The sequence below is a fragment of the Lathyrus oleraceus genome, chromosome 2 (assembly GCF_024323335.1).
Source record: "Lathyrus oleraceus cultivar Zhongwan6 chromosome 2, CAAS_Psat_ZW6_1.0, whole genome shotgun sequence".
Classification (NCBI taxonomy): Eukaryota; Viridiplantae; Streptophyta; class Magnoliopsida; order Fabales; family Fabaceae; genus Lathyrus; species Lathyrus oleraceus.
In genome coordinates, this window is record NC_066580.1 from 392,769,881 (window position 1) to 392,782,974 (window position 13,094).

The 13,094-nt window shown below is 39.1% G+C and overlaps 1 non-coding gene across 1 annotated transcript; it reads left to right on the forward strand.

Moving 5' to 3' along the window:
* The first annotated feature begins 5,695 nt into the window (after positions 1–5,695).
* On the forward strand, positions 5,696–5,802 carry LOC127125018 (small nucleolar RNA R71). The gene has a single exon (XR_007804484.1). It is a non-coding gene; the product is annotated as a small nucleolar RNA R71 (small nucleolar RNA).
* Positions 5,803–13,094: the final 7,292 nt, after the last annotated feature.

Below are 13,094 nucleotides of genomic sequence, written 5' to 3' on the forward strand. Positions count from 1 at the left end.
GAATTTGTGAGGGTCACCTATACCGGAGTTGCCTTTTTGCTTTTTGCTCTTTTTTTTCTGGATTATTCACTTATTTGCATCGGTCCCTTACGTAGAGGATGCGTAGGCCGGAGCTGACTGCTGAGATAAACTACTAAGGACTTATACGAAAATGATTATTAAGGCCATGGTATATGGGGTTTCGGGAATGATTCCTATATTTACGAAGCTTATGGTGCTAAAACAGATACTGATGTTTCGCAAAGTTCTCCCAAGTCTCCGCATTCTTACTCAAAACATGTCCTTAAAACTTGAAAACTTACGAAATAACACTATTTTCTTTGCAAATTTTTTTTGGTGGGGCTAAAGGTATGGGGAGGTAGGGTTGTACTAAGGATCTACTATATTTGGTGACTCGTCAGACTCATGCATTATACTAAAAAGCAAAATAAACAACTAAAAGGGAAATTAAACAATCTAAAAACAGCAAATAACTAAAAAGGGAAAGCGAGAAAAACAATAAAGAAAAGACGATAGAGTCTCCTCCCACACTTAAATCGAACATTGTCCCCAATGTTTCGAAATAAGATAAGGAAGAGTTACCTGGCAACCTAATGCTGACCACTGGTGCCCTCGCCATCCTGAGGTGGACGACGGGATCGGGTACGACGACGATCTCTCTAATCCATCCTCGCCTGCAGGGCATCCTGAGCGGTTCTCACCTCTCGAAGGTTACCAATAATGGAACCTTAAGTGGCTTCAATGAGTGCCATGTGTCTCTGGTGGTAGTCTGGATGCAAAATACGATAAAATAAAATAAAAATAAAAATAAATAAATGCGAAAAAGTAAAATGAAAGAAAAACCATGGGTTGCCTCCCACGCACCGCTTGTTTAACGTCAATAGCTTGACGATTAGAATTTATACACCTGTAGTTGTAGGAATTGATGGATCAATCAGGGTGTAGCTTGAGTAGTATGTTGGAATGTCTCCTCCTTCGTAGAGCTTCAGTCTTTGTCCATTTACAATGAATGGAATACACGTTTGGTTCTTGATTTCTATGGCTCCTAATCTCAGAATCTTGGATACTTCAAAAGGACCAGTCCATCTTGAACGTAGCTTTCCAGGGAAGAGTCGTAACCTAGTGTTGAAAAGGAGAACAGAATCGCCTACATTGAAGTTTTTCTTTACTATTCTTTTGTCATGATAGGCTTTTGTCCTCTCTTTATATATTTTTGCATTTTCGTAGGCCGATTGCCTAAGCTCTTCTAATTTATGAATGTCTAGGGTACGCTTTTTTCCAACGGCTAGGTAGTCTAAATTCAAAGTTTTAATGGCCCAATAGGCCTTATGCTCTAATTCGAATGGTAAGTGGCAAGATTTTCCATAGACTAGTTGGTAAGGAGTAGTTCCTATAGGGGTTTTGAAAGCGGTTCTATAGGCCCATAACGCTTCTTGAAGCTTCTGAGACCAGTCTCTCCTAGAAATAGAAACAGTTTTCTCTAGGATCTGTTTTATCTCCCTATTAGATACTTCTACTTGGCCACTAGTTTGTGGATGGTATGGTGTTGCTACTCTATGCCTAACTCCATATTTTCTTAAAAGTTTGTCAAATATTATCGATATAAAGTGTGATCCTCCATCGCTTATGACTAAACGTGGTGTTCCAAATCTAGGGAATATATAGTTTTTAAATAATTTGATTACTACCCTAGTGTCGTTTGTGGATGCAGCTATAGCTTCAATCCACTTAGACACATAGTCTACAGCTACTAAGATATACCTATTTCCTAAGGATGGTGGAAAAGGTCCCATGAAATCTATACCCCATACGTCGAAGAGTTCTACTTCCTGAATGTTTCTTAGAGGCATTTCATCATGTCTTGAAATGTTTCCAGTGCGTTGGCATCTGTCGCATTTGACAATGTAAGCATAGACATCGCGCCACATGGTAGGCTAGAATAGGCTAGCTTGAAGAATCTTGGCGTATGTCTTAGAGGTGCTCGCATGTCCATCATAAGGTGCAAAATGACAATGCTCGATAATATTATTTACTTCTTCTTCTGGGACGCAACGGCGAAAGATGCCATCTTTACCCCTTTTGAAAAGGAGCGGTTCGTCCCAATAGAAGTTTCTCACATCGTGGAAGAATTTCTTCTTGCGGTAGTAGACAAGATCAGGGGGTACTATATCAGCAGCTAGGTAATTAACGAAATCTGCATACCAGGGTACATTATTTATTGCTAAGGAATTTTGGGAATGCTCATAAGGATCTAGGTTATTTGCTTCAATGGTTTCTACTTTAGCTATCAGTCTATCATAGGCGAAATCATCATTTATGTGTATTAGTTCAGGTTTTAGATGTTCTAGCCTAGAAAGGTGATCAGCCACTACATTTTCAGTGCCTTTTTTATCTCTTATATCTAAATCAAACTCTTGTAGTAATAGAATCCATCGAGTAACCTGGGCTTGGCATCTCTTTTACTTAATAGGTAACGAATGGCAGCATGATCGGTGTAAACAATAATTTTTGCTCCTACTAGATAAGATCTAAATTTGTCTATAGCGAAAACTACAGCGAGTAATTCTTTTTCGGTTGTTGCGTAATTAAGTTGGGCAGCATCTAGGGTTCTACTGGCATAATAAATGGCATGTGATTTTTTATCTTTTCTTTGTCCTAGAACGGCTCCAACTGCACAATCACTAGCATCGCACATTATCTCGAAAGGTTCTGACCAATCAGGCGGTTTCATAATGGGTGCTGAGATTAATGCTTGCTTTAAAAGATTAAATGCGTCATTACATTTTTCATCAAAAATGAATTTAGCATCTTTCATTAAAAGTCCGGTTAATGGTTTAGTTATTTTGGAGAAGTCCTTAATAAAACGCCGGTAGAATCCAGCGTGTCCAAGAAAGCTTTGGACTTCTCTGATTGTTTTTGGTGGTTTTAGGTTTTCTATAACTTATATTTTAGCTTTATCTACCTCTATACCTTTTTCAGAAACTATATGTCCTAAAACTATTCCTTCGGTCACCATGAAATAACATTTTTCCCAATTTAGCACGAGGTTCACCTCCACGCATCTCTCCAGGATTTTCTCAAGGTTAGCAAGACAATTGTGGAAATCGAATCCGCAAACTGAGAAATCATCCATAAACACTTCCATGATACCATCTAGGTAATCTGCAAAGATTGACATCATGCAGCGTTGGAAAGTAGCTGGGGCGTTACAGAGGCCGAAAGACATTCGTCTGTAGGCAAAAGTTCCATAGGGGCATGTAAAGGTAGTTTTTTCTTGATCTTCGGGGTGAATAGGTATTTGGAAGAATCCAGAGTATCTATCTAGATAGAAGAAATAAGAGTGTCTGGCTAGACGCTCCAACATCTGGTCTATAAATGGTAAAGGGAAATGATCCTTCCTAGTTGCTTTATTTAATTTTCTATAATCTATACACATCCGCCATCCTCCTTCTAAAAGTTTTGCTACATGTTCGCCTTTATCATTTTGCACGACTGTGATGCCTCCCTTTTTAGGTACTACATGCACAGGGCTCACCCACTTACTATCCGAGATCTGGTAGATTATACCTGCCTCAAGCAACTTAAGAACTTCCTTTTTAACAACATCACTCATTATAGGGTTTATTCTTCTCTGATGCTCCCTAGAGGGTTTTGAATCTTCTTTGAGCGAAATCCGATGCATGCATACGAATGGGCTTATACCTTTTAGGTCAGAGATATTATATCCTAAGGCTGAGGGATATCTTCGTAAAACGTCTAAAAGTTGGTTCGTTTCCTCTTGGCTCAAGGTAGCACTGACTATAACTGGACGGTTCATCTTTTCATCGAGGAACTCATATCTCAGGTTCTTAGGCAGCTCCTTAAGTTCTAAGGTTGGTTTCTTAGGGCATGGTATAGGATCTGGAGTAAGGGATAAACATTCGTAAAGGTTATCATCAATGTAAGGTTCTTTAAAGTCATCATCTTCCTTTATGGGGGTTGATGGTAACTTAATAATTTCTTTTTGTTCTAATTCTCTAACACATTCATCAATGATATCTAAGGCATAACACGAGTCTCCCATCATAGGTGCCATAAGAAATTTCGAAAGTGTAAATTCTATTTTCTCGTCGCCTACCTCAAATGTCAACTTTCCTTTCTTGACATCTATTATGGCTCCTGCAGTTGATAAGAATGGTCTACCTAGAAGAATTGGTATATCATTGTCCTCTTTGATGTCCATGACGACAAAATCAGTAGGGATAAACAGCTGACCTATCCTAACAGGAACATCTTCTAAAATTCCTATCGGATATTTGACAGATCTATCGGCTAACTAAAGTGACATCTTAGTGGGTTGTAATTCTCCTAAATTTAATTTCTCACAAACTGCTAGAGGCATTAAGCTCACACTAGCTCCTAAGTCTAGAAAAGCTTTTTCGATGACATGATTACCCAAAAGGAAAGGAATGGAGAAATTTCCAGGATCTTTATCTTTCTTTGCTAATTTGTCCTCGGAAATTGCATTACATTCCAAAGGCTTCGGATCGTCAAGTCTACGTTTGTTGGTAAGGATGTCTTTCAGAAACATTGCATAAGAAGGTATTTGGGTGATGGCTTCTGTGAAAGGGATTTCTACATGAAGTTTTTCTATAACTTTAATAAATTTTTGATACTTTGCGGATATGGTATAGGTGGTTTATATGGCGGATATGGTATAGGTGGTTTATATTGCGGGGGTGGTACGTAAATTTTATCTTTAGGTTCTTCTCCTTTCTCTCGACCTTCCTGGTTTTCAGATTCCTCTGGTTCCTTTACTTTGTCCGGGGGTTTGGTACATTCCTTAGAAGTTTCGGGTTCACTTAATCTTGGGTTTGGTGGCTCATCATAAGCGTTCCCACTTTGTAGGGTAATGGCATTGGCTTGTCCTCTCGGATTTTGTTGAGGTTGTCCAGGGAATTGTCCTCCAGGTGTAGTCTGAGGGGCTTGGTTTAAAGTTACCTGAGAGATCTGGGTTTCAAGCATCTTGGTATGAGTAACTATTTGGTCAACCTTGGTTCCTAACTGAGTAATCAATTTGTTAACATGAATGTTTTGGTTCATGAACTCCTTGTTTTGTTGGGTTTGAGCGATGATAAAATTTTCCATAATTTTCTCAAGGCTCGGCTTTGGTGGTACAGGTTGCATAGGTTCATTTGATCTAGGGGCTTGATAACTAGGTCTCGGAGGTGCATTATTTTGAATAGGGTTATTGTTTTTATAGGAGAAGTTAGGGTGATTCCTCCATCCAGGGTTATAGGTATTCGAATATGGGTTCCCTTGGGTGTAGTTCACTTGCTCGGAGTGGGTTTCGTTTAATAGACTGCATTCTGCGGATTGGTGTCCTTGGGTTCCACATATCTCACAATCCGATGAAACTGCGGCTACAATATTCGGGTTTATGCACATATGCTCGACCTTAAGGGCTAATGCGTCCATTTTAGCTTGCATCATGTCTATAGAGCTTAGTTCATGCACTCCTCCTTGGGCTTCCTTTCTCTCAACTGTCGCTCGTTCGACTCCCCATGATTGATGGTTTTGAGCCATGTCTTCGATGAGGGCACTAGCTTCAGGATAAGGTTTGTTCATCAGAGCACCGCCTGCGGCAGCGTCGATGGTCATCTTTGTGTTGTAATGAAGTCCATTATAGAAGGTTTGAATGATTAACCAATTTTCTAAGCCATGATGTGGGCATGCTCGTAACAACTCTTTATATCTCTCCCAAGCTTCGAACAGCGACTCTCCTTGGTTTTGGGTAAATCTAGTTATATGGTTTCGAAGTACGGCGGTCTTACTCGGGGGAAAATATCTAGCAAGAAAAACTCTTCTAAGGTTATCCCAAGTCGTAATGGAATTGGGTGGAAGGGAATCTAACCATGATAAAGCTTTATCTCTGAGGGAAAAAGGAAATAATCTTAAACGTATTGCCTCAAGAGAAGCTCCATTGGTTTTAAAAGTATCTGCTAATTGAAGAAATATTTTTAAATGTTGGTTTGGGTTCTCGGTAGCGAGACCCGCGAATTGTCTTTGTTGCACTAGTTGCAACAGGGATGGTTTAAGTTCAAAATTATTGGCTGGGATGATTGGGTTTACTATACTAGAACTAGGTTCTTCGTTAGATGGTTGAGCGAAGTCCTTAAGAGGTCTTTGGTTTTGGTCTTCGGCTATAGCTCTCTTAATTCTATGAAAGAATAAACATGCGCGAGCGTAACGTTCAGGTTCCGCCAGAGGGTTTACTAAGCTTAAACTTCCGGTGCTGCGAGTTCTTCGCATCGACCGGTGGGAAATAACCTAAGTCTAAACGATATAACAACAGGAAAATGAAATTTGACGAAATTGCTCCCCGGCAACGGTGCCAAAAACTTGGTACGTTGTAAATCTTGATGTTCGCAAGTGTACGAACGCGTCAGAGTAATATAAAAGATTATCGAACCACATAGACCAAGTGTCAATCTATCGTTATCTATAGTTATGGTGTTTATCAAAGGCAATTAAAATAGGTGTTTTTGTAGTGTGCAATTGAAAAGTAAAGTTTTAAAATAAATTTAATTAATAAAGACAGGGTCGAATGTAATTCACATATTTAAATGATAATCCAAGTATTTGCTAATAGAACTACTTATGGGCAATGTTTCCTACTTTGAAAAGAACTAATTTAATAGGAACTGTCGCTTTCGCGTATTCAGAACTGAGTTGTACTCCCTAATCAAACCCTCTTATTGTCACTTATAAAAAGGCGCGCATTGCGTTAGAGTAGTAAACCTATTTTTAAGAAATATAGTATCTTGACTAAGTTGAAAAATATTATAACCTGAATTTCTTAACCAAAAGAGGTTCTCACGAACCAGACTCTAAACTTATAAACGCGTCCGAAAATAGTTCAAAATCTCTTTTCTTCTTGATGTTAAAAACTCCTAATGAACTAGACAAAGCGCTTTCGCTGTTTTTGAAATAGTTAAAAACAATTAAATTTAAAAAGACGTTGGAGGGCTTTCGATCTTACCCAACGGAATTGAAGTGCGGGAAAACTTAATTTGAAAGTTAAAATAGCCCTTTAAGTGTTTCTACGAACAATTGTTCGAATTACTGGTTTAATTACGATCCTTACATTCTAGCCTTATAAATTTAGCTAGACATGGTAAAGTAAAAGTGCATTAAAATAAATAAAAGTAGTGCGAGTGCGGAAAGTAAATAATTTAAAGCGAGTGCGGAAAATAAATGAAAGTAGTGCGAGTGCGGAAAATAAATAATTTAAAGCGAGTGCGGGAAATAAATAATTTAAAGCGAGTGCGGAAAATAAATAAAGTAAAGGCGAGTGCGGGAAATAAATAAAGTAAAAGCGAGTGCGGGAAATAAATAAAGTAAAAGCGAGTGCGGGAAATAAATAAAGTAAAGCGAGTGCGGGAAATAAATAAAGTAAAGGCGAGTAATAAAAACCTGCTCCAATCGGAGGGCTGAGTAAATTGCAATGCGGAAAAGAAAATGGCGGCAGGATTAACTTCCTTCCAAAGTGCTCCAAACTCGAGTACAAACTCTATCACAGACTCAATTACACAATTGTGGGAACACTCCAATGCGAAGCGATTACCACTTTATAAAACTGAATATATGCCTAAGTGAAACAAAGTTGCTTCTGATTTCGCCTTGTTCCAACGTTTGGATCTTTGTCTGCTCTAAGTTTGGGTGATTGTAAAACTGAATTCGCGTTTCTATTTATAAGCAAATAAAAAAGGTGGAATTTACTTGGATGCCCTTCAACTTGAAAATAGGGGAAACCGTTTTCCTCTTGTGGCGCCCGCCACAAGGCCATGGCGCCCGCCACAAGCACAAAGTGGGGCGCCTTAGTGGAAGTGGTGGGAATACGTGGGAGTTGATGGAAGTTTGAATTGGACACGTCATGGCTTGGACTGTGGCGCCCGCCACTGGGTAGGCCATAAGAGAAAAATGCTGATTTTTAGGGTTTTTGGCTCTTTTTCGCTCCTTTTCTCGATCGGGGCTCCTATTAAGGTAAAACCTAAAAACAAAGGAAAACACAGTAATAACACAACAAAACGATAATAAAATAACTAGAATGCATGCGAAATCAGAGTCGGAAATACGTAAATTTTAGTATGATCAACTGGCTCTGGGCAGCCATGAATGACTCCATCAGGGCAGTCAATCTGGCCACATCTTCCTTGAGTTCACGGTTCTCTTGCTCGAGATGATCCATCAGTTTTGTAGAGTTGGCTCTAGTGTAGTACCGGTGAGTCAGCTTGTCTTCAAAATAAATGAAGAGCACAAAGTTAGACCACAGGACAAGAGACCGGAAGCAAAACCTGCTTATGCACATGATGCATGCAATGCTTGTGCACATGATTTATTTTTATATTTCAAAGGAACTCTAGGGTTTTATTTGCAAATTTTGGAAACAATAAGCATTTTATCACATATGGAAATATCTCATAAAATAATATCAGAGAAAAGAAGTACAGCATTGTCAATCATGTACAAGAGAAAAGGAAAGTAATCATCCTATGGATCCCTAGAAACAATCATCTAATGCTCGGGACACCGGAAGATAAGATGCACGAAGCCTCTTCACCTCTTCTTCATAAGCTGCCTCCATATTTGCCTTCTCCTTGGCGAGTCGACCGTACTTCCTTTTCCAAAATTTGGTGGACTGAGGAAGTAGAGAAGTCCATGCATCATTAGGGTCATCAATAACCTGATGCTCAAGGAACTCTATCAAAGCATCCTTCTCCTTAATCTGCTGGAGCAACTCTTCACGTTCACGGATCCAGGCACGTGAACGGTCTTCATCTCTCAACTCCTCTACTCCTTGATTAGGGAGGGTTGAAGGCCCAGCCATAATCATAGGTGTAAGTCTTGGATACTCGTAAGGCATGAGATACCCAGACGCTCTCTTCCTTACCCAAGCAGTATAAGGCTCCAAAGCGATGCAATTCTTAGGGCCCAACTCCTTTCTTCCTTTCTTATGAATCTTGCGCAAAGCGCGGACCATCCTAGCTTTCAAGCCTTGGGGATCTTTACCCTCCTGAAAGAACACACCTTCTAACAGAATGTTATTAGGTTTATCCTTTAGGGGAAACCCAAGCTGACGACGTGCCAAAATAGGGTTGTAGTTGATCCCACCACATGTACCAAGAAAAGGCACATTGGAGAATTCACCACAAGAGTCTATAATCTGCACACCATCATATACACGGTTGTACCAAAAGATATCATCATTAGTGAGAGACATAAGTCTCGTGGACCACCGTAGACATCCCTTATTTTCCTTGAAAGCGACCGTCTGAGGTAAGTGAGAAATAAACCACTTATACAACAGAGGCAAACATCACACAATAGTGCCACCACCCTTTGCATTCCTCATGTGCAAAGAGAAATAAGTATCACCCAACAGAGTCAGAACGGGATTAAGAGCTGAGAAGATCCTATAGCGTTCACATCCACAAACTTGTCGATGATGGGGAATAAAACCAATCCATAGATGAGAAGTACAAATATGGCTTCAAAAGCATCCTCACTCATGGCCTTCCCATACGTAGTAGCTTGAGCAATGAGGAACTCAGAAGGGAGACCTTGAATTCCACCTTTGGTAGTCATATGAGCACCAACCAGAGATTCGTCTATGTGCAACATGTCTGCTATCTCACGAGAAGTAGGAATACTCTCCAAGCCACTGAACGGAACCTGATCCAGAATAGGTATCCCCACAAGATAAGCATACTCCTCAAGGGTAGGCAAAAGCTGAAAGTCCGGAAAAGTGAAGCAACGGTACAAAGGATCATAAAACTGCACCAATACACTCATCAATCCTTCATCCACCTGAGTAGTCAGAAGAGGAAGAAGCTTCCCAAAACGAGCTTTGAAACCCAAAGGATCTAATACATAGGATGTCAGATTCCTTAACTCTTTAAGATCTGGTTGCCTGAAGCTGTACTTCTTTGTATTCCTTCTTTGTCTTTCCATGTCTGAAAATTTTGCAAATAAACCCCCTTAAGTTCCTTGAAAATTTTCTTATTGTTTGATGATATGGATGCAAATGGGTGCATGAATGCATGAATGCTACAATCACACTCAAGGATCAAGCAAAGCACACCAAATAAAGGTCATGGGATGGATCATATTATCCTTAATATCAATCATCCATTTTGGTGGATTATGGTTTACACTTTATCAACACCCAAGTTCCATTGATATTAAGGATACATGAACGGATCAACCATGAATCAAGGGTTTGTTGCAAATCACGGGAATGGGGTTTTGGTTAAGAACCACCCAAAGGGAGTGTACTAGGGTTTAAACCTGCCAAACATGTTCTACAAGAGGTTCCCATAGTCATCATCCCATCTTTCGGATATTATCGGAGAAACGAATACTCGTATTGCAAAAATATTCTCAAGAGAGACTCTTATGAGTGTAGTATCGCGTAACAATCGTATCAAATCTTACACTTGAATGACCTTCGCACTACATCGTAAGAATAGGCGAAGATGGGCTTGGTAAACTAAGGTCCTTGGCTTCTAAGGTCTATATTGGAAAGAGTAATGTCTAACCACAACTTACTTGTGTGACATTATTGATCCCAACATGACCTCCACCAAGTGAATGGACTTGCAAGTCAACTTGCTAAGGAATAACTCCACACAAGTCAACAAGACTATGCCATTCTCCTATCCTAAGTGCACTCGAGTTCGGGTATAGAACTCATCTCACAAAGATCACCAAGCATACAAGGAATTAATATCAAGCAAATCAATCATTACACACAAAACAATAATCCCAAATTGCACAAAAATATGTCATAAAACAAATATACAATACAAAACAACAAATATGAAAAGTAGGGAAAACCCACTAGGCTTTACTCCCCAGCAGAGTCGCCACTTTTCTCTAGCGGGGTATTCATTACCATTAGAGATATTGACTAAATCCAAGGTAAACCATACAAAGTCGAGTCGCCACCGCACTTCTATTTATCTAAAGGAATGGTTAGAAAGCGAACAAAAACCTAAAAAGTTTTAACAAAAACTAGAAAAAGAAACAGAGATCTGGGTAAGGGGGTTGGTTATGTAATGGGAAGGTGTTAGCCACCCAAAATATCCTAGGTACTCCTAGGGAGCCCTTTTCCCATTTGTTGCAAAGGTTGTTTGTTTTGTGAAATTTTGTTTGTGCAAACATGATTGGAGAGATGGGAAAAGAATATACAAGTTTATTTACATTTTGTGTTTGAATGGATGAACCCATTGCCTACGTACCATCTTAAAAAAAGATTAGGATCAAAACCTCGTAGTTCGGGGTAAAAGTTTCAAAACAAGTTGGTGAATTGATTGGTCCAAAAGCCTTAAGGTCTTTTGTTATCAAAGGGAGAAAACTCAACCAAAAACCACAAGTCCACCATGTGAGGATAACTTCAACATGCTAGTGAGGGGTTAACCATATAATAAGCATGGAAGACTCATTGTCCATCACTAAGGACAAAGGTGAGTATTACATATGTAAGACCCCAATTTTGTCCCTAAGATCCCTCATGGCATCATATCATAACATTGCTAAGCCTCAAGGATCATTGGACACCTTGCTTCCTTCCCTGTGGGTGGGATATTTCTTGAGAGTGGTTCTTGATCACCAAGCATTTCTTGCATTTGTGTATCATTGCTTTTCTTTTTATCACTAACCAAAAATGTACAAAAATATGTCATTAACCTTTGTTACTTGCAGCTTAAGCAGTCAACAGGTCAAGGCAATCAAGTGAATCCTTTGATCAAGAGATGAGGTTATCCATTGAGATGTGAATCATGTGATAATTATTTTGAGCATATATGAGCTATAGGTCCATTTTGGAGCAAATTCCCCAGGTGGTTGAAGCTCAGGTTCATCGGAACATTTTCAGGTCATCTAAGGGCCTATGCCAGTCAACTGAAAGTCAACTGAAGGCTTTGAGTGTGGGAATTGAGTTTCTTCATCCCATTCATGTTCAAACAATGCTTATTCATCATGTCAAACATCTACATTGAAGAATTTGAAGCCAGTGCAAAAGTTTCCCAAAATGGAAAGTGACCTATAATTTCAAGTTTCCAAAAATGGAAAGTTTTTAGACCAACTTCAACTCAACTTTCTAACATCAAAGAAGCTTCAAATGAATTTTTGTCCAACATGAAAGTTGAAGATCTCTCTCTCCCATTTCCAAAAAGTCCAAGTTCATGAGCATATGATGAATGGTTGAGGAGGTATGATCTAATCATTGCCAAGTGTGCATGGAACTTCAAAAGGCCATAACTTTTGACTCATAACTCCAATTTGAGTGCCTCTTTTTGCATTTTTCTTGTCATGACCTCTAATTTCCAAATCATTCATCACATTGCATGAAATCTCATCATATGGTCATTTGTTCTTTCATTCCCATTTTGGAGGGAAAATGATAAATTTAAAATTGGTGCATTGTATGAACAAAATACCATTGCCAACATGTGCATGAGATAATTTTGAGTGAATTTGAGCATCATATGGTACTGTTCACGTTTGGATTTTCCATGCACCATACAAATTGTCATTTTTGGTCACACACCCCATTTCCACTAATCTCAATTAAACCATGCTTAATTTTAATTAGGATGTGATTAAGACTGAGTATATATACCAAATCCTAACAGAATTTCTGGATCTTCACCATTCTAGATCTCAAATTCTTCTTCCCTCCAAAATTTTCTCTCAATCCAAATTCAAAATTTCTTCACATAGCATAGCATTTTTTTTCCATAATCTGGTTTGTTGAGTGTTGTAGATGAAGATCCAAGCATTCATTTGAAGAAATCGAGCCAGAATCCATCACCTGAAGTTCAAGAACACAAACATGGAAGTTCAAATCTGAGCTAGATCTAAGCAGTTCCAAGCCTCAATTTCTACTTAAAGCTTCATAACAAGTGCTCGGGAATAGATCTACATGCTTGCCAAGCCTTGAAACTCCAGATTTCAACAACTGATCTTCAAGAGGTACTTTAGTAGCTTTAACTCATTACTTGAGTTGCTTTTCTTTGCTTGTGGTTGGCATACCACTTAGGTAATCTCCT